Genomic DNA, 21,475 nt, shown 5'->3' on the forward strand with positions numbered 1-21,475 from the left:
ACTCCTTGGATAAGCCTACTGCTCGACCACACTACCACAAAATAGAGCATTAGTATTATCTATTTTTACCACTATTTTACCTCTAAGGGGAACCCTTGGACTCTGTGCATGCTATTCCTTACTTTGAAATAGCACATACAGAGCCAACTTCCTACACGAGGCTTTCTCTTGTTTCTAAGGGCTAGATGCCTGATTCGCAGAATCGGTCCGTTTGCAACCTCAAAAATGCAAACACCAAACTGCGATTATGTAATTTGTTTTACCAAGTCGCAATTTGGGTTTGCAGCCATACACCGATTCGGTATTTGGAAGGTGCATGTTTAGGATGTCGCTACCAAATTCCAAATGGTAGTGGTATGTATAATGTTTTGTGACCGAAAGACAAATGTGGTTGCAAAACATTAGTATTTTACCTACACCTCAAAGGATGTGGTAACCCATTTGCAAACGAAAAGTGGTCACCAAGGGACCCCTTCTCTTTTGTGCATGTTCAAAATAATAATTTTTTTAAGTAGGCGGTGGTGCAGTGGACCAGTGCCTGCTCTTGAAAGATAAAAATGACACTTGTAATTTTTTTTTTTAAAGGAAAAAGGGTTGCATTTAAAGAAATAAAATTGCTTCATTTAAAAGCAGTCACAAACATGGTGGTCCCCATTGATGGCTGCAATTCCTAGTGGGTCACAATTTGTGACCTACCTCATCAATATTCATTAGGAGGTTCAAATTGCCATAGACTACAAATCAGCAATTTGAAAAATGGCCTATCAGTACCTAGCTCACTTTGCAAATTAGCACACTGATCACAAAACTACTGTGGCAAATTGTGACCAGTATTTTGCCACCAGTTCTACGTACATCAGGCCCTAAGTACCTTCCTATTTGTTTGCAGTTAAAGAAACACCATAAAACTAAGCACAGGCTTATGATAATTAGGTAGTACAATGCAATCAGGGGTCATATTATGATAGGCTTTGCTGACTTCTTGCAGAGCTTAGCACCTGTTTTTATGTGCCTACAGTGTGTAAAGTGTGAGAAAGGAGGAAGAGGGCCTTAGGTTTAGAGGGAGGTTGTTCCATGATTTGCATGCAAGGTATGAGAATGCTAGCACTCCTGTGCTGCTTCTGCAGGTGCAGGGTGTGTGTGCGAGAGAGAGTGAGGCAGAGTGTAGGTGTCTCTTGGGCTAGTGAAAATGGAGGCAGGTGTTGCGATACACTGGTGTAATGTTGTGCAGTGCGTTGTATGAATATGTGAGGACTTTGAATTGGCAGCACTTGTGTATCTACAGCCAGTGGAGATCTCTGAGGTGGGTCATGAAGTAGGTGCTCCAGGGGAAGTCCAGGATAAGTCTGGGTGACGCGTTCTGGCTGGTCTGAAGCTGGTGGAGAGGATGGTTGGGATTTTTAATATAAAGTGTAATGTATACATTGCCGATTTCCAAGCAGAAAAGGCTGATTGCCAGTGGTGCGATGGCTTGGATATAGGTGGTCTGACCTCCAGTGTCATTAGCGCCACTGCCAACCACAGAGCAAACACACAGTCACTGTGGCAGTCCCCTCGCAGCCGTCAGACAAAGGCAGTCGACTGCTACAGTTCACTGTCAGAAAGTAACAGACAATTGCACTATGGATGAATTAAAAAACAACACAGCTGACACACATTGGCCAAGTCGACACACCTGCAAAGACACTATAAAACACCCCCCTTGACAGACCACAATCCTATGCATTTCCCCTGCAGCACCGCAAGACAGACCACACATCTTGTCGTCCATTTTTTCGTCATAAGGCAGCCCTTTTTTCCTCATCCATTTTACACCCTTCACACACATCCCCTATTTTTTGTTACAATATGTACATGTTTAGTTAGTCACTGTCATCCCCTTTATTTCCCAGTCATGTCACGGGTCAAAAACTCATGATTTTCAGAGGATGAGTTGAGAGTCATGGTGGATGAAATCATTAGAGTAGATCCACAATTATTTGGAACCCAAGTCCAGAACACTCCTCTCAGTAGGAAAATGGAAATGTGGGACAGGTTAATTGACAGAGTAAATGCTTTAGGCACCACCATGCGCACAAAGGAGGACTTTAGGAAGAGGTGGAAAAACCTCAATAGCAAGGACTATTCCCTTGTCTCCAGGCACCAGCTGGAGGCCAAGAAGATTGGTGATGGCCCTCCCAGTACCCCGTTAAGACTCTTTCCCCGGGAGGAGAAGGTCTTGGCCATCCTGCATCCTGAGGGCTTGACAGGAATACATGAGGGAGTGGAGTCTGGTAAGTTACCGTAAAAAAACTTGCAAAAATTCAGTGGCATGCATGACCACAGCTCAGCGTTTGCCAGTGTCTTGTTCATGTACCTCACCAACATTAAATTCTCAGAGTATCTCAGATATAACACTGTCAGTATGTATTATTGGACCCAACATCGTAGTTACCCAGGCCCATCACATGCCATATGCCCAAATAGTGCCTGGAAATCTCACAGTAACTAACAAAAACACATTCCAGAATTCATTGTATGTGCCAAAATGCGAATGTATGCTTAGACCTTAATTCAGTCTGCATTTAGATATGTAATATCTAACATTTGTCAAGTATTGGGGAGTAGAGGGAGTGACCTGAGTGGAACTCCGAGGAGTCCCTGTTTCAGTAACTCCAACCACCAGCGCAGTGGTCACTTGTCGAAATACCCTTGTTTGTGAACTCACAAATGAAGTTTACTCACCTGAGGGAACAATATTTGTCCAGTGTGTGTAGTTGAGAGAGAGACCTGACTGCAAGTACCAGCAGGTTCTGTTTCTGTAACTCCAGCCACCAGCGCAGTGGTCGCTTGTCCAAATACCCCTGTTTGTGAAGTCCCATGTGAAGTTTACTCACCTGGGGGGGATAACATTTGTATACTGTGTTTAGTAGAGTGAATGACCTGACTAAAACTCCCAGCAGGGCCTTTTTCTTTAACTCCAACCAGCAGCCCAGCGGTCAATTGTCCAAATACCCCTCTTTGTGAACTCCCAAATTACGTTTACTCTCCTGGGGGATAATTTGTCAAGTGTTGAGGAGGAGAGTGAGTGACCTAAGTGCAGCTCCCAGCAGACTCTGTTTCAGTAACTCCAACCACCAGCCCAGTGGTCGCTTGTCCAAATACCCCTGTTTGTAAACTCCCAAATTAAGTTTACTCACCTGGGGGATAACATTTGTGAAGTGTTGGGAAGTAGAGAGGGCAAATCCCAAGAGGCCCTGTTTCAGTAACAAGCACAGTGGTCATTTGTCTAAATACCCCTGTTTGTGAACTCTCAATTGAAGTATACTCACCTGGGAGTGATTAAGAACAGCTCATGCTCAAATCAGAGATGTGCCTGGCTATCTAGCTCCATCCTGACTTGATATGCCAAGATGAAACTATTGAGGACAGGAATGACACCTTACCCAGTATGTACAACAAGTATTCCTAAGGCCTCAAACTGCATCACCAGATTGGTACTGGCAGCAGAAACATGGACACAGCACTGTACACATGACAACTCCAATCACATATATCACAAAGTCCTGAGTCTGCCTTCATCCCACTCAACTAGGCCTCCAAATGGTCAAAACCTTATCTTTCCTCTCCACTGTGTTGGCTGCACTAATGGTAAAATGTAATTTTCAGGTCATTCTCCAAAGTGCGACTGATCTGTACATCTCATCATCTGCTTGAGTAAAATTGGGTTGGCATGCTTCACACATCATGTCAAATCACCCAATATCATGGTTAATTGGTACAATTGCATTACCTACAACTTAACTTTGTCCAAGGTCTCTGCTTACTGTAACACAAAACCTTTGGAGGTAGATGTCAAAGCACAACCAGTAGCAATGTACATTTTACATCAGTTGGCTCTGCCGCTGGGCAAAGGGAGGCCACGGAACAGACTACCACTACCCCTGGATGAAGCCTTCAGTGACAGCAACACTTCTGGGCATCTTGACATGGAGGACGTAACCTGGTCAGATGGCAACATTGAGTCTCACTGTGGCCACATCATCATCTCCCAGCCCTGTTCCATCAACATCACAGTAAACCATTCACCCCCCCAAACTGTGTCCCTCGCACAGTGTCCACCATCTTATGCCCCCCAGTGAGTTGCAGCACAACAATTCCGAAAATAAGGATCCAGAAACAAGCTAGAGATGGCACCCTATGGCAAGGGCACAGACCCATGGGGGTAGGGTGCATGGGAGGGATGCTGTGGGCCAGTGGAGTGAGGCCACTGTGACCGCTCTTGTCCAGGTCACCATCAGCCACGTCTTGGGAGTCTATCAGTAGTCCCAAGGTGTGATGGGCCAGGTGTTGACCGAACTCCAGACCCACAGTTCCATCATAGCCTCCCAGCAGGGTTCTTGAGGGACATACACACCACCCTGAGCAGAGCTTTTCAAAACCAGTCTACTGGCTCATAAACAGCAGGCCCATCAACATCGGTGTGAGCCACAGGAAGGTAGGCTCTGCCAGAGGAACAACAAGCCACAGACCCCCATGCCTCTGTAGCAGCTGATCGCCCCAGCAAGCAGGGACATCCAGCAAAGACTCCAGGAGGTGCGGATGGTAAGACATCCACCATTGTCAGCAAAACCCTCTTATTTAGGGTCCTCCTTTGTGTGTTACACATTCACTCTGTAGACTGATCCTGAATCACGGTCCATTTCCAATGGGAGGAGTACTCTGGACTTTGGACTTCCAGTGGTGTGGCATCTACTCCATTGGTTTCATTCACCATGACTGACCCCTTCACATTTCTGTTTTTTGTTGATTCATGCCATGTATGTTTTCTGTTATTCGTAGCTTCACAATAAAATCACCCATCACTGACTCATTGTCTACTGATTTTGATTTCATATTTAGCCATGTAGATATGTCAGACCATGTGACCCATACAATAATGATCCAAGGTACTTGTTCAAGATGGGATATGTTACATGTACACAGTGTCCAGCTCAGGATTACAATCATCCCACACAACCACATACATACAAGTCTCTGGTCAAACTACATATTTGATTAGTGTTCCGCACGTCTGAACTATTGGAAGTCAGAAATGATTGCCTCATACTGAGTAAATGACCATATTTACAGGGACAGACCTCCAGACCATGGAAGTAAGGGATTTGCCAGACATTGTCCTGTTGAATAGGCAAACATTGAAGTGGTTGATGTCATCAGCTTGAGCCTTATCACATACCACACCAAAGTAATTCAACATCACATAATCTAAGATACAGACAGACGGGAGTACAACAGTCCCTGATCACAGGACCATCATAATCCAATGCTCATGCATCTGATGGTATGACACAAACATATGTCAGTGTTGTGGCACAGGCACTGTGGCCTACAGTGATGAAACACATCTACAGCTGTATACAAGTCATACAAAAAAGTGTTTAGCCAAAGTGAAGGGAAAATGGCTTGGTTATTAGCTAGGACTACATATTTTAGGACGACATGATGACACACATGACTCATCAAGCCCACCACAGCACACAATTCAAGTCCAATGGGTACTTCTGACCTTCCATCCAAATACTGGGCAAGCTGTCTTGGCACAGGTCTCATTCACCTAAACTCTGTGACCTACATCACCTGGACCAATCCATGTCCACTTCAAATGTCAGAACAGCATCACATACCTCCCAATGTCACAACTCTGAAATGCCCACATGAAGATGTCATGGTGAAGGTACCTGTACAGTGAACAAAACAAGGAGTATAGGGTTGAAACGATACATATGACACAAGTCACATAGCAAGCATCTGGAAAACAAAGTACATTGCAAGGAAGCTGACACAAACAAAGCAACATCATCAAGGTGGGTATGTGTCAAAAGCTATCTTATCAATCAGCCTTTGGCTGATTATTGCAGAGTATCAGCTCCCTAGCTGTTTCCAAAACACTAAACTCCACACATTCTCACAACTACATTTCATTGTACAGCCACAGTCCTAACATCACATGACTTACTTACACTCATGAGAAGTAGTTGTGGATGAGATCTTCTTGCAAGTCAGCTCCTTCCTCTTGACCACTGTCATCTTCAGTTGGCATTTCAGGATTCTCACCTATTGGCATTGCAGGCACCCCTTCCTCTGGGATGTATGGGATATTCCTCCACAGAGCGATGTTGTGGAGCAAGCAGCATGCCACAGTAATCTGACACACTTTCCCAGGTTAGTATAGGAGAGCTCTATCAGTCCTGTCCAGACAGTGAAATCTGGCCTTCAGGAGCCCAAAAGCCCGTTCCACTGCCCGCTGTGTTCTTCTATGGGCCTCATTGAAGTGGACTTCTCCTGACTTAGTTGGATTCCTCAGCAGCGTTAATAACCAAGGACGATTTGGATATGTCTCCTGTTAAGGAATGGGACATAAGTGAAACAATAAGTCACTCACTTTATGATTGTAGCACCTGACATTGCTCACACACAATCAGGACAGACGTGACTTACCAACCAGCCAGGCCCTCGCTAGTTGCAACTATGACATCAGCTGGGGTATTGTGCAGGTCCGCATTAAGAAAGAATCATGTGCTGATCATGGATAATGGGCACACACATTTGAGATGTAGCGATCTGCCAAACAGACAACTTGCACATTGATAGAATGGAAGTTTTTTTATGTTGTGATAGACTTGTTCAGTGGCCTGCAGTGGCACCAAGCCAATATGTGTGCCAGCAATTGCCCCCACCACATGTGGGCAAAATCATCGAAGTCAGCCTTCACATTGGCTAAATCTTCACGCTGGGGGAACCTGATATAGCTGTCAATGTGTTTCAGTATTGCTGATAAGAAATACTTCAACACTGACTGAACATAAATTGGGAAATGCCAGCAAATAGTGCAGCTGTGTGTTGGCAGGACTTGTGACCAGGAAGTGCAATACTGACATGACTTGGACAATTGGTGGTATGCAGTATGGATTATTATTAGCTGGCATCAGATCTGGCTCCAACTGAAGGCATAAATCCACTATTGTTTGACTATTCAGACAGCACAACTGGAGATGTGGCATTACTGCATGGTCTGGCAATAGAGGGTAGACAGGAGGTTGTCACATCCTCCCTCTCCCAGGGTACCCATGTGTGAAAAGACATGGGGAGTGATTACAACCCTGGCGGACGGCGTTAAAGCAGCGGAAATACAGCAAACAGGCCGGCGGACAAAAAAAGGGAATTATGACCCTGGAGGAAACCGCCAACAAAGACAGCCACTTTAACACTTCGCCCGCCACGGCGGTACAGACAAGCAGCGCGGCGGTAACCGCCAACAGACAGGCGGAAGACAATGTACCACCCACAGTATTACAACCTGCCAATCCGCCACCTTTTCTGGGGCAGATTCACCGTGGTTAAAAACACGGCAGAAACAGCTTTTGCTATGGGAAAACGCTCACCTGAACATATCCCACGAGGAACGAGGAATCCATGGAGCCGGAACTCCAAATACTCCCTGCCCTTGTGTTTCTGCTCCTCTACGACCAACTGCTACGTAGGCGCCACAGACAACGGTGAGTACTGCACCTACGACATGGGGGAGGGGGGAGGCAAAAGTTAGGGGGACACCCACCAAACACCCCCATCCACACCCTAGCATATTACAACATACACACCAATGCATTCACAAAAAATCACAGTAACAACCCACAATTCCCCCGGAAGAATGAATACACAAAGCGAAAATCGGTCAAACAATGTAATGTGCCCATATACATGTCATACAAAAATATACAGATATATATATATATGAAAATCATTCATTATTATATACAATACGAGAAGTAGAGCAGATATGTACATAACAATGTCTGTGCACGAACAGTCCAAAAATGCATGGGCGAGGCCCACAAACGATACCTGACCACAATCGGAGAGAACACTGCCGGGGCATCAGATTGAAATACTACAGGCACCTCAGGGGGAAGGGAAGGGGGGGCACCTCAGCCGGATGACTGCAAAGCCAGATCCACGACGGGGCTCCATGCCCATTTATGCCATCCTGGGGAGTGCAAAGCCACAGTCTCTCAAGTCCATACAGTGGTTGGTTTGCCCACTGTGCCATCCTGGGGAGTGCAAAGCCACAGTCTCTCAAGCCCATACAGTGGTTGGTTTGCCCACTGTGCCATCCTGGGGAGTGCAAAGCCACAGTCTCTCAAGTCTCTACAGTGGTTGGTTTGCCCACTGTGCCATCCTGGGGAGTGCAAAGCCACGGTCTCTCAAGTTGATGCAGGTCTCTACTGGTGCTGGGGGGGACTGGTGTCCAGACTGGATGAGTCTTCCCGTGAAAGGTCGTGTACTGTCACTATCCCAGCTGCACATGGGATAAGGATGCCTGATGTGGCGGTCCATTCATTCTTTCCCGGTGCATTGCCCTGTTCAGCAGTGCTTTGACATGGCGGTTCTGGACTGTTCAGCGGTGCTTTGCCATGGCTGTCTTTGTCCTGCTCAGCGGTGCTTTGACATGGCGGTCTTTGCCCTGTTCAGCGGTGCTTTGACATGACGGTCTTTGCCCTGTTCAGCAGTGCTTTGCCATGGCGGTCTTTGCCCTGTTCAGCGGTGCTTTGACATGGCGCTCTTTGCCCTGTTCAGCGGTGCTTTGCCATGGCGGTTCAGGACTGTTCAGCGGTGCTTTGACATGGCAGTTCAGGACTGTTCAGCAGTGCTTTGCCATGGCGGTCTTTGCCCTGTTCAACGGTGCTTTGCCATGGTGGTCTTTGCCCTGTTCAGTGGTGCTTTGACATGGCGGTTCAGGACTGTTCAGCGGTGCTTTGCCATGGCAGTTCTAATAAGGACATTGGTGTGTGGCATGACGTTCTCTACACTGGACATTGGTGTGTGGCATGACGTCTTCTACACTGGACATTGGTGTGTGGCATGACGTTTCATCACTTCCCAGCGGGGCTGTGGCAGCCGGGGCCCTTCAGGGCACTGACTCCGGCGATGGCGGTGGTCTCTGGACCAGTGACGATACTTGGGCCCTCCAGGGCTGTGACTCTGGCGGTAGTCTCTGGACCAGTATCGACGGTCCTGGCGGTTGTGTCTCGACCGCCGGAAATGATGACGCACTTCTCCGCCGTGACACTCACAACAGGCTGGGGAGACTTCCTCTGGCCCTTCCCCACCTTTGGTGGAGTCACAGCTGACTCTCCAATCCCCTTGGAACCCATGTCAGTTGTTTTCCCACCAGGAGTCTTAACACGGTCCCGTCGTCCACTCTCCAATTTTAGAGCCTTTACAGGGGGTGGACTACCAGTGCCTTGGCTCCGGGTCCTACTGCCTGCCCTGGTGGCCGAGGCACTCCAAAAACCTTGAACAGGCACCACTGGTATTGGAGGCTTTTTGGCTGATGCGCTACAACGGGACTGATGAATTGGAGGGGGGGTGGGGGCAAAAAGGTCAACTTTACAGAGGGACAGTTTCTGACGAACACTGGGATGGGTAGCTGGAGGGGGTCTGGGAGTGGAGGAAGAGGAGGTGGTTGTAGGAGGTGTCACTTTAGCTGTTTTGGGTGCAGGTGCAGGTGCAGGTACTGGAGGCTGTCGTGAGGTGGATGGATGTTGGGTGAGTGATTGCCGGCGTTTGAGTACTTTGGGAGGGGGCGTCACAGACACACTGGGAGAGGACACAGGGGACGTGTAAATGGCAGTGGAGGTGGTGAGTGCAGGTGAGCGGCTTGTGGTGCTGGGTGTCCTGGTGCGATTCATGGTGACTGTAGATGTGGTGCATGCAGGTGTGTGTGTAGACAAGACTGGGAGGGAGGAGGGAGAAGAGGAGGAGGGGGACACAGAGGAGGCAGTGGATGTTGTATCTGTATGTGGCTGAGGCTTGCGTGAGTGCCTGTGGTGTGTGTGGTGCCTATGTTTGCTTGAGCTACTTGGGTGTGTTGACTTGTGTGCATGCTAGTCTGTAGGTGTGCTTGGGATGGGCTGGGGTACAGGAGATTGGGTCTGGGTGGAGGAAGTTGGAGGGGGGAGGCTAGACACAGGGACAATGGCTGCCATCAGTGCTGAGGCCAAAGATTGCAGGGTTCGTTGAAGGACAGCCTGACCAGAATGAATGCCCTCCAGGAATGCATTACTGTGTTGTAACTCTCATTCTACACCCTGGATGGCATTCACAATGGTAGACTGCCCAACAGTGAGTGACCTGAGGAGGTCAATGGCCTCCTCACTGAGGGCAGCAGGGGTGACTGGGGCAGGGCCTGAGATGCCTGGGGCGAAGGTGATGCCCACCCTCCTGGGTGAGCGGGCACGGGGTGAACGCTGAGGGGCTGCTGGGAGGGCGGTGCTGGTAGGGGAGGTGGCGGCTGTACCTGTAGAGGTGGTGGGCACAGATGGTGCCGCCACCACAAGGGAGCCCACATCGTCGAACGAGTCCGTGTCGCTGCTTGGTGATCCGGTGGCCGACGTGAAGCTCCCCTCGCTCTCCGTCCCACTGGTGCATTCAGAGTCCGTGGTGTGGCCCTCCATGTCCATGTGGGATGCAGCTCCCTCATGCTCCGGTGCCACTGTACCTCCGCCTTTTGATGCTGATGTACAAAAGGACAGGGAGAGCAGAAAAAGGGGGGGAGAAAGAAGAAAGAGGGTTTTAGTGCATGGCATACCGCTACCGTTGGCGGACAAGACAAACGCAGCTGCCCCCTGCATTACGCCGTGCTCCTACCCTCTGCACATGCAATTTCTGGGATATGGCCTATATGGCAATGGTGGAGATCTGGGCACATGGATGCCACAGGGGCAACTATACCTCAACTTGGCACTCTGCTTAGGTGGGGTAGAGTGCCACATGGCCTACATTACGGAGGGGCCTTGCCTACCGAACTCGCCCTGGCCTAGGGACACCCACAGCCCACCTCCCCCACCCAGACACCTCCACTGCACGCAAAGTCCACAGAATTAGGTTGTACTCACCCCCTTGTGTCTGCTGTGAAGCCCTCAAGCGCCCATCCAACTCCGGGTAGGCCACCGCCAGGATCCGGAACATCAGGGGGCTCCCCAGCTGAGCCTCTGCCGTCTTCTTGCTGCAGCGGCGAATGTCCTCCCATCTCGTACGGCAGTGGGTGCCCCGTCTCTGGTGGGCGATGGCACGCCAAATGTCCCCCTTCTGGTGGGCGCTGAACTACATGACATGCACAAGGAAAGAGGAACAGTCATTACCAACTGCTCCGTCGTTGTGAGTGGCCCCCTCCCTACTCTGGCCATGTGGCCCATTCATTCCCATGCATTAATGTTCTATGAACTCTGCACCCTTCCCTCTTCCAACCAGCCCTCTCCACCCAGGCCTAGCCCATACAACGTGCTCCCTGTGTACCAATCTGTTGGTCTGGAGGACTGTAGAGTAGCGTGTACTGGGGGAGGACCCCGTCTACCAGTTTCTCCAACTCCTGTGCAGTGAAGGCAGGGGCCCTTTCCCCAGACGCAGCAGCCATCGTCGCTTCCAGACCGAGGTCACAGCAGCACTTGCAGTGTAGGTCCTCTCCTGTCGAAGGTCAGGTATCTAGTAATTGAAGAGATAGAAAATGGCGGTGACATCTGCGGCGGTGACGTCCGCGGCGGTGCGCATCATCACCGCCAGCGCACCTGTTCATTGGCTCCTGGGACCCATAGGGTCCAATGTTAACCAATGCAGCATTGCGCCGCGGTCTACGACCGCCTACCGTGACGGTGTGCAACGCCAGTGCAGTTACCCCACATTCCCATTGTCCCACTTTAGAGGTCAGGCAGCCGCCATATCAGGGGCCCACATGGCTTCATTTACTACTGCGTCACACATAGCTAGGCCTACACTCAACACACATACAGGAAGGGTTTTGTGAGTGGTGTAGTCTTGTGTGTGACTGTGGATACATACCTGGAGGAATAATGACTGGTTCTTCGCTATTGTCCTTCGTAGGCACTGTTTGCTGGGACATTTGAGAAGATGGCGGAATCCTCCGGTGTACCGACCGCTGGTGGACCTGTTGACAATGGAAGAGCGACATGTCATCGTATCCAGGAACTATGTACCCAGTTGGAGCCAGACCTGATGTCACCAATCTGCCATCCGACTGGAATCCCCCCTGACGTGCAGGTGCTGTCAGTGCTCCATTTCCTTGCAAGTGGGTCTTTTCAGACAACTGTGGCCATGGCATCAGGGATGTCCCAGCCTATGTTTTCCAACGTGTTGTCCAGAATGTTGGCTGCCCTGCTGAAACATGTAAGGAGATACATCATTTTCCCTGAGGTGGAGGATTTGCCTTCAGTGAAAGGTGACTTCTATGCCCTTGGACATATCCCCAGCGTCATAGGTGCTATTGATGGGACCCATGTAGCTCTGGTTCCCCCCCACAGGAGTGAACAGGTGTACAGGAACCCGAAGAGTTATCATTCGATGAATGTCCAGATGGTCTGTTTGGCAGACCAGTACATCTCGCAGGTAAATGCTATGTTCCCTGGTTCAGTGCATGACGCCTACATCCTGCGGAATAGCAGCATCCCTGATATGATGGTTCAACTCCAGAGGCACCGTGAATGGCTATTGGGGGACTCTGGTTACCCCAACCTGTCCTGGCTATTGACCCCAGTGAGGAATCCCAGGACCAGGGCAGAGGAACGGTACAATGAGGCCCATGGGCGGACTAGGAGGGTGATCGAACGCACCTTCGGCCTCCTGAAGGCCAGGTTCAGGTGCCTCCATATGACAGGTGGATCCCTATTCTACTCACCGAAGAAGGTGTGCGACATCATCATCGCCTGCTCTATGCTCCATAATTTGGCTTTGCGACACCAGGTGCCTTTTCTGCAGGAGGGTGATCCCGATGACGGTGTTGTAGCAGCTGTGGAGCCTGTGGAGCCTGTGGACAGTGATGAGGATGAAGCTGATGAAGAAGACAACGACAACAGGGAGTCAGTCATACAGCAATATTTCCAGTGAGACACAGGTGAGAACATTTTCATTTTTAGCATTACATTTACTTTCACACGTCTACCTCTATCCTGCTTTTCGATTTAAATCACTATTTGGTAACTGAGTTGTACCCTCTCATTACGGTTTCACAGGTGTGGTTACCTACGTGTCAACTGCTTGCATCCTTCAAGGGCTTGTGATGCGTGACATAGGTATGTTAGCTTTACAATGTTACACCCATTATGACACTGCCATTGATAATACATTTTTACTAAATCACAGACTGACTCCAGATTGTTTTGTGTTTCAAGGGTGTTTATTGAAGTGCTCAGAAATGTGAGGGGTTTGTAAAATGAGGATGGGTGATGGCGGAGGAATGCCCATGGCAGAGTCCAGTCTATTAGTCTCACAGGTGCACTGCCCATTTGGGCATAGGAAGTGGAGCTGGGGCAGTTTAAGTATGGACAGGGTAACAAAGTGGGACAGTGGGGTGACAATCAGGGTGATCTCATTTCCTGGCGGGGGGTCTTGCCATCTTGCACTGTCCTGTTCCTGGATCTCAGGGACCGCTTGCGTGGTGGTTGTCCGTCTGCAGGGGTGTGGTGCTGGTGTGTTGGTCCTGTGGCGGGGCGTCCTGTCCACTAGCGCCGGCGGAGGTGGTGGGCAGTTCATCGTCCATGCTAGTGTCAGGGGCCCCTTGGAGTGCCACGGTGTCCCCCAAGGTCTGCTGGATGTCCTTCAGCACCCCTACGATGGTGCCCAGGGCGGAGCTGATGGTCCTGAGCTCCTCCCTGAACCCCAAATACAGTTCGTCCTGCAGGCGCAGGGTCTCCTGCAACTTGTCCAGGACCGTCGCCATCGTCTCCTGAGAGTGGTGGTATGCTCCCATGATGGAGGAGAGGGCCTCGTGGAGAGTGGGTTCCCTTGGCCTGTCCGCCCCCTGACTCACAGCAGCCCTCCCAGTTCCCCTGTGTTCCTGTGCCTCCGTTCCCTGGACCGTGTGCCCACTACCACGGCCCCTAGGTCCCTGTTGTTGTTGGGGTGGTGGGATACCCTGGGTTCCCTGTAGTGGTGGACACACCATTGATTGACCTGTCCTGGGTAGGGAGGTTTGGGCCCACTGGGTGGGAGCTGTGCTGGTGTTACCAGAGGGTGGAAGGTCGGTGTTGGGCTGTGCCTGTGCAAGGGGAACCAACTGTCCCGAGGCCCACGATGGTCCGGGCTGGTCATTAGGATCCAGTAGGGCAGAGTTGCTCTCGTCACTGTGGACCTCTTCTGGGGGTGGAGTGTTGTTGTCTGGACCCTCTGGTGTGGTGACGGTCCTTCGGATTCCTGCGGGGGCATAAGTGCATGATTATTGCATGTGTGTGTGTAATGGTGTGCAATGGGTGGGTGTTTGTGTACCCCAGTGCAAGCATTCCTGTGTATGGGTTTGTGTGGTGATGGTTGGGGGGTGTACTGGGTATGTGCAGTGGGCATGCTTTAGTGAGGGGTGTCCATGCTTAGTTGTGTCATGCAGGGCTTGGTGTTGGGATGGGTGGTTGGTGTCATGGGTACATTAGTGAGGAGTTGTCGTGATAGGGGAGGGGGTGGGGGGTGTGATAGCATGCAGGTAGGGTGGGGGATATGATAGTTAAGAATTGACTTACCAGTGTCCCATCCTCCACCGACTCCTGCGAGGCCCTCAGGATGTAAGATGGTCAAGACTTGCTCCTCCCATGTTGTAAGTTGTGGGGGAGGAGGTGGGGGTCCGCCGCCAATTCGCTGTACCGCGATGTTGTGCCTGGAGACCGTTGAACGCACCTTCCCCCGTAGGTCGTTCCACCTCTTCCTGATGTCCTCCCTATTTCTTGGGTGCTGTCCCACGGCGTTGACCCTGTCCACTATTCTGCGCCATAACTCCATCTTCCTGGCTATTGATGTGTGCTGTACCTGTGAGCCAAATAGCTGTGGCTTTACCCGTACGATTTCCTCCACCATGACCCTGAGCTCCTCCTCGGAGAAGCGGGGGTGTCTTTGGCGTGCCATGGGGTGGTGTGGGTGATGTGTGGGGTGGTGTATGTGGTGATGGTTGTGGTGAGTGTAGTGGTGTGTGGTGTTTTGTGCGTGGATGTTGTGTGGGTGATGGTGTTGTGTGCCTCTGTGTAGTGGGGTTGTCTATTCTGTGCTCTCTCTCTGTCGCCTTTGTCTCTAATTTTTGGTAGTAGGGGTTTGTGGGTGATGTGGGTGTGTGTTTTATATTGTATTGGGTGTGTGGGAGTGGTGTTTGTATGTGTATCAGGTGTGTGTACTTCAAATTGTCCAATGTGGTGGTGTTTTGGAGATGTGTGTGCATTTTGAGGGCGGCGGTGTGTACCGCCAATGGAATACCGCGGTTGAAAGACCGCCGCGTGGATTCGTGGGTCATAATAGCATGGGCATGTTTCTGTTGGCGTGGAGGTGAAGGATTTGGTTCCGCCAGTTTATCACTGACCTTTGGTGTGTCATAATAGCTGTGGCGGAATTCCGCGGCGGTGTATTGGCGGTCTTCTGCACGGCGGTAAGCGCCTTGTACCGCCAATGTTGTAATGACCCCCATGATTTATAAGTCATGGTGTCCACAGCAACATACATGATGCATGCCAACAATATCATGTGACAAAGCATTTCTGACTGGCTATATGACACCCAATACACATCACAGCTGGAAACTACACACGGGTCAAATGTGACTGTGTTCACAACATGGATTCAGGCTCTACCCAACTATCTGCTACACAGTTGCCCCCCAAATGTGGCTGTATTTTCTGACTGCGAAAATTGCAGGCTGCGGTTGTGGACCGTGCACTGCAGTCATCTGCCATCTGTGCCCTGCAACACACTACACGGTGATTGTGTAGTCGGACCTACACGACAAGACAGATTGAGGATGTTTGTGATGATATTAAACTTATATTGTTGTTGGGGTGCATTTTGCAGGGCCATAGACAGCATTTCAAGAACATCAGGAACTACCCGCGCCTGCCAGTAGAAGTCGTCCACGCGGTAGGTAGTTCCAAATGTGGCACTATATGCTTAGCCTGAAGAGACTAGGGACTGTCAAATGTATATCCCAATATGGGACATAGTCCAGGTTGTGGGGGAGTCACTTTGGCTATTCAACAGTGGCACTATACCCACTCCCAGTAAATCTGCAGATACTGTCATGTGGCCAATATGAGGCTCTAGTTGCAAAACTTTCCCTGAATACCTCAGTCCATTGACTAGATTAAGAATGAATACAGAGGTAAATCCCAGAACTAGTCCATATGTGTATTTTGCATCATTATCAACACATGTGATGTATCTGTGACTCATGACAGGTCTCTTACTCCCACAGCTCTGTTGTCACATTCACAGATGTGATATTTGTCCTGTACAGGCGTATTGCACAAATGATAGACCCACAGTGCAGACAGTGTATAGATTTTTGGAAGGCCATGACATGTGACTTTGTAGCTTGGTTACCTAGCTGAAATTGTACAATGCATACCTTTGTATGTTGGATGCCATCTCTGTAGTTTAGAAAAATATGTCCAAAGACATGTTTTGTGGTAGAGGTACATACCACAGAAACCCACCCTGAAGTGGCATGAGTCTGCATTTGGTAGGCCATATGTCCACACATTCACAGGGAAGGGACTTTCAGCACCCACCATGCCAGCCCTTTCATTGTCACTCAAGTGTAAGGATGAAGTCTGTGCTATGGTAATTGCCTGTTGGAATTGTATGCAGTGAGTCAATCTTGCAGAGTGTAAATGTGTTGGTCCAGTCATCCCCAAGCAGTTTACCCTTCAGAAGCCACATTGGTGTGTAGTGTTTCATTGTGGCTCACATCACAGTACATATTGCTGGAGCCTGTGCTACCTGATGTCACCATTGATTGGTGGCTTGCACATACCCATACCCGTCATTGCATTGTAAGCCATGAGCAGGGTATTGGGTTAGTCTGCAGATTAATCCAAAAGTGTGTAGTGATGTTTCTATACTTATTGGCACATTTGCTTTACACTTGTGGTAGGTTGACAAATTGAAAATGTTTTGCTTGGTGTTTCTGACATGTGTGTGACACATCATTTAGGCAAAAACTTGTGCTTGTAATCACTTGATTTGCCTCTTGCAACCATACAGGAAAACGCCCAGCAGAAGAAGGAGATTTGCAGACCCATCATCCAGAAGGTGCGGACCCTGGGGGTCCACAGCCGGCAGAGCGCCCACTGTAGGAAGAGGTGGGAGGACCTGAGACGCTGGGCCTAGAAGATCGGGGAGGTGCAACTGAGGCTGTCCTCTCAATGTGGGTGGGACACACGTCGGACCATGACCCCCCCAATGGTCCGCATTCTGGCAGTGGCATACCTGGACCTTGATGGGCGTTTGAGGGGAGCACACCAACCACAGGGGGGTGCGTACAGGGCATATTCCTGCCTGTCACAAAGCCAAATTGATGTGTTAGCTTCTGACATCCCTCCCTGACAATTGGGGATGGGCCAGGTGAGATAAATTATATGAGAAACTGTATGTGTAGCTATGTAATGTGGTATATACTGATGTGCCTTGCCTATTAACACAGGGACCTAGGACACAACTGTGTACAATCCACAAAATGATTGTTCTCCAGAGAGAACACATGGCTGTTTACATTAATCAGTCTAGTAATGTTTGTTGTTTTAGTGGAAGTAAACTCTACACTACAGATGACTACTCCTCAGTGTTTTAGGCCAAAGAAAAAACTGCAATGGATCACTGTCCTCAGCCATGTGTCTGCTCAAGTGAGTAATTTGTCATCTTACCCGCAGAGGCCACTTGTCTTCAGTGTGTGACAAGTGCTGGTGCCTCACTACTGTCTGTCACTCGAAGGTGGTCATCATACATGTGACAGAGCATACATTGTTTTTTAGGCGCAGCTACAGAACAAATCTTTCCCTTGGTAAGTGGGGAAGATCCATTGACATGATTTATATGAGATCACTGTTGCCAACATTCTTTCTGCCTACATGTTATCATATGTCCCTTTCTCTTTTGACAAAATGTGTACACTTTTGTTTCATGCATGGTCTACTTGTGGTCATGGGATGATTTCTGTATTCCCTCACATATATGTGCATGAAAACATGTTTGGAATTGGACACATGCAATGGGCTACATTTCATGTGGTGTAAAAGACAGGAGTGTGTCACCATTGATTGGTGGCTCGCACATACCCATACCCGTCATTGCATGCCATTTGGCATGTACAACTGTCGTAGCAATTAGGGACATGACAGGTATGACTAGGGCTGTTACACGCAATGTGCATTTCCATGCCACTAATGTGGCATCATGTAGAAATGGGCACTGTACATGTGTAATGGGGAAGGTTTGTTACCATACCATTGGCATGCATCATGGAGTGACTTGCAGTTATGCTGGAATCACATGTGGTTGGGTACAACATTCATCCACGGACATCTGGGTTTGTGGGACCAAAATGCAGACAGTGGTGTAGCTTCCCATTGGGCAACATGTTGAGGGCCTTCTACAAGTACTTGCAAATCTCTGGACCTCTCCAACAGACAAAGGGCTAATGGCTTCTACTGATGCAGTCAGAGTATGTCATTGTAGGAGGTGCCAGACAGTAGTGGTGATTTCCCTGGGGCTTATTGTTTCATTTTGTTGTGGATTTTACAGACATTTCTTCCTGACAAATTGAACATTTTTTCAACAGTTCCATGCAAAATGTGTAGTATATCTGAGCAATATTAGTACTACCTCCATGACTCCATGAGATAAATTCCACATGGTGAAGTGTGCATTGCTATGTTTCCAGTGTGACATGAGTATTCCTGTGGCGCCTTCTTCAGCCTACTGTACTTCTGTCAGCAACATACTAGGGTTTTGGAGCATCGTTTCCTATAGTTGTGCTGTTGTGTATGTGACAAATAGATGTCTGCATGACCTTGTGTAGGACCTGTGGGAATGAACTTGGCATTGCTCTATTAATGTATCACAGCAAGTAACTGAGGTATGCTTCATGATGCAAAGCCTTGAAGATGATGTGGTCTCCTACTTGCTGAATGGTTACTGTGATTGCACAACTTCAGCCATGCAACTGGAGTTGTCAGAGATGCTGATTTTCCTGTGGGCAACTGTTGAGAGTTCAGGTGGCATGCATGCATATGGTATGGTACATGTAGGAGCCACTTTGATGTCGTTTTTTTCTGGGGCCTACTTGATGTCATGAGAGTGTTTGCTAATCATATATGTGGTTCAAGTGTGATCACAAACATGTGGTGATCCTTTTCCTCTTTGTATTTGCAGCATCATCCCAGGTAGGTAAAGGAGACAGCGCACAATCAAGTGGGGAAGCATATGGCCACAGTACCTCCAGTCATGACACCACTGACACAAAGGGTCGAATAGAAGATGGAGACATCATCCGGTGTACAGACCCCTGGTGGACTTGGCACATCATCCTCACCTATAGACTTGACAAAGCCACAATCATAGTGGAGTGCCACGGAGGAGACAGGATCAACCTCGTCATCATTGTATTCTACCTCCAGTGGCCACTCCCTACTGGTGGTAGACCCATCAGGACCTGCTCCTGATGTACCATCCTTATTTGCCACCCACAGTTCTCCACCCAGTTGGTCACGCCTGCTCACCCAAGAGGGTAGGTTTCTCCTTTGCCCTAGGCACGGCAGCCATCCACCCCCCGCATTCCTTCCCCATCCACCTCCCTCTTCCCAACCCAAATTCGCTATTCCCTTACCTGTCCCAGGCACACAGACACATCCACACACACCCACACGCAAGCAGCAAACATCAACAGAAATACCATAAGACACACTGGCACGCAGACACTCAATATTCACCCACAAACACCATATCAAATACCACTTCAACAGACACCCCACCACCCCCACCAACCCTCTCACCATATCCAGCATACCCACAGACACCACTATGACAGTCAGTGGTATATCCACCATACCCAACATACACCCAGACAACAGCTCACAACTCAAAGACCTGCACACCTCAGACACCATACGCCCAGACACCAACACAACACTCACAGACAAATCCCCCATACCAACCATACCCACAGTCAACACACCAACACACACAGACACATCTACAACATCCACCATACCCACATAAACCACCCCAACAGACAGACACATATCCACCACTTCCACATTACCCAGCAACTTGACTTCCCAGCTCCACAACAACTGCACACACTTACACATGCAACATAAACCAACAAAACGCAAGAATATCTCACACATGCACACACCAAAGGCATCTACCTCAACCTGCAAATCCCCAACCCCTTCTGATGACCCTGCATGTTTTCCCAAAGCGAGTTTTCTTTTTTACCTTGCCCTTTCCCCTGTTACCTCCAAACCCCCTGCCAAACCCAAAAGGCCCTCACCCACATACCAACCCATCCCTTCCACATCCAATCCTCACCTGTCACACCTGCCCCCATGCAAGCACCCATACCCATTACCCCAAAGAAGAAGCCCACCCCTCCAAAGAAAAATATCCCCTTCCCAAAGCCAAACCCACCCATCACAAATCTGACCCCACCCAAGCATGATCCTTAAGGTGCCTGCCTGCCACTTAATGCCCCTTCCTGTGATGATTCCATGGCAGTGATTGGAGTTAAGTGTGGGCATAGAAATATGCATGAACTGATGTGGACTGGCCAATGACCATTGCTCTTAAGCATTTAAATTCAATAAAACCAAGTTGTGGTTTTGTTGGGTACTTACTTTTCTACATTTATGTTGTTCCTGAGTATCTTGTGTTGTATGCCTACAGTTGTGAGTGTTTCAGCCTGATTGCTGATCCATTTGCTGTTTTTTGCAATATCTGACTTTGTGGGAAGTGCTGGTTTCACCCAAGACAAAGGCAAATGTACACTGAATGGATATATGTTTTTTTATTCCAATTGGGTTGTCATTGCATTGTGTTCTGTATGCTAAGGTAAATATTTCATCTTGTCTTGACCAATGTCAGCATGTATAGTGTTAGACTCGTCTCGCTGATGTGGATTGTACATTCGTCTCATGTATGGAAGCTAGAGTTTTGTTTGTCCACTCATGGAGGGTATTCACTTGTGCTAGCTACATTTACATTTGACTTAGCATGTGTCCATTTTGACGTGTGTACCTTGCAGCTACTTCATCTAAATGTATTGCCATGTTGTTGCTATTGTATTTGCTTTCTTTATTTGCACATTATGCAGATAGTCATGTTACTTGGCTCTACTATTGTTTGTCCCTGAGATACATGAAGAGCCAGTTCCTGGGCAAATGTTGTTTTACCGGCATGTGCAAAGTATAATGTGTCCCAGGCCAGCATCCTTCCTTGAGTGCTCTTGATGCCCCCATCATTATTATGTAGGTGTTGTTTGCATTGTGAGCTTTGGATATTTGTCTCTCAAAATATTGTGCATCCCATTGACATTCCATTGTGTTGCAATGTGGGTGATGTGTGGGTTCATTACAGGGCTATTTCATTGGAGGGGTATTTGTGTTCCATGACACATCCA

Source organism: Pleurodeles waltl, chromosome 1_1 (assembly GCF_031143425.1).
Source record: "Pleurodeles waltl isolate 20211129_DDA chromosome 1_1, aPleWal1.hap1.20221129, whole genome shotgun sequence".
NCBI classification, from domain to species: domain Eukaryota; kingdom Metazoa; phylum Chordata; class Amphibia; order Caudata; family Salamandridae; genus Pleurodeles; species Pleurodeles waltl.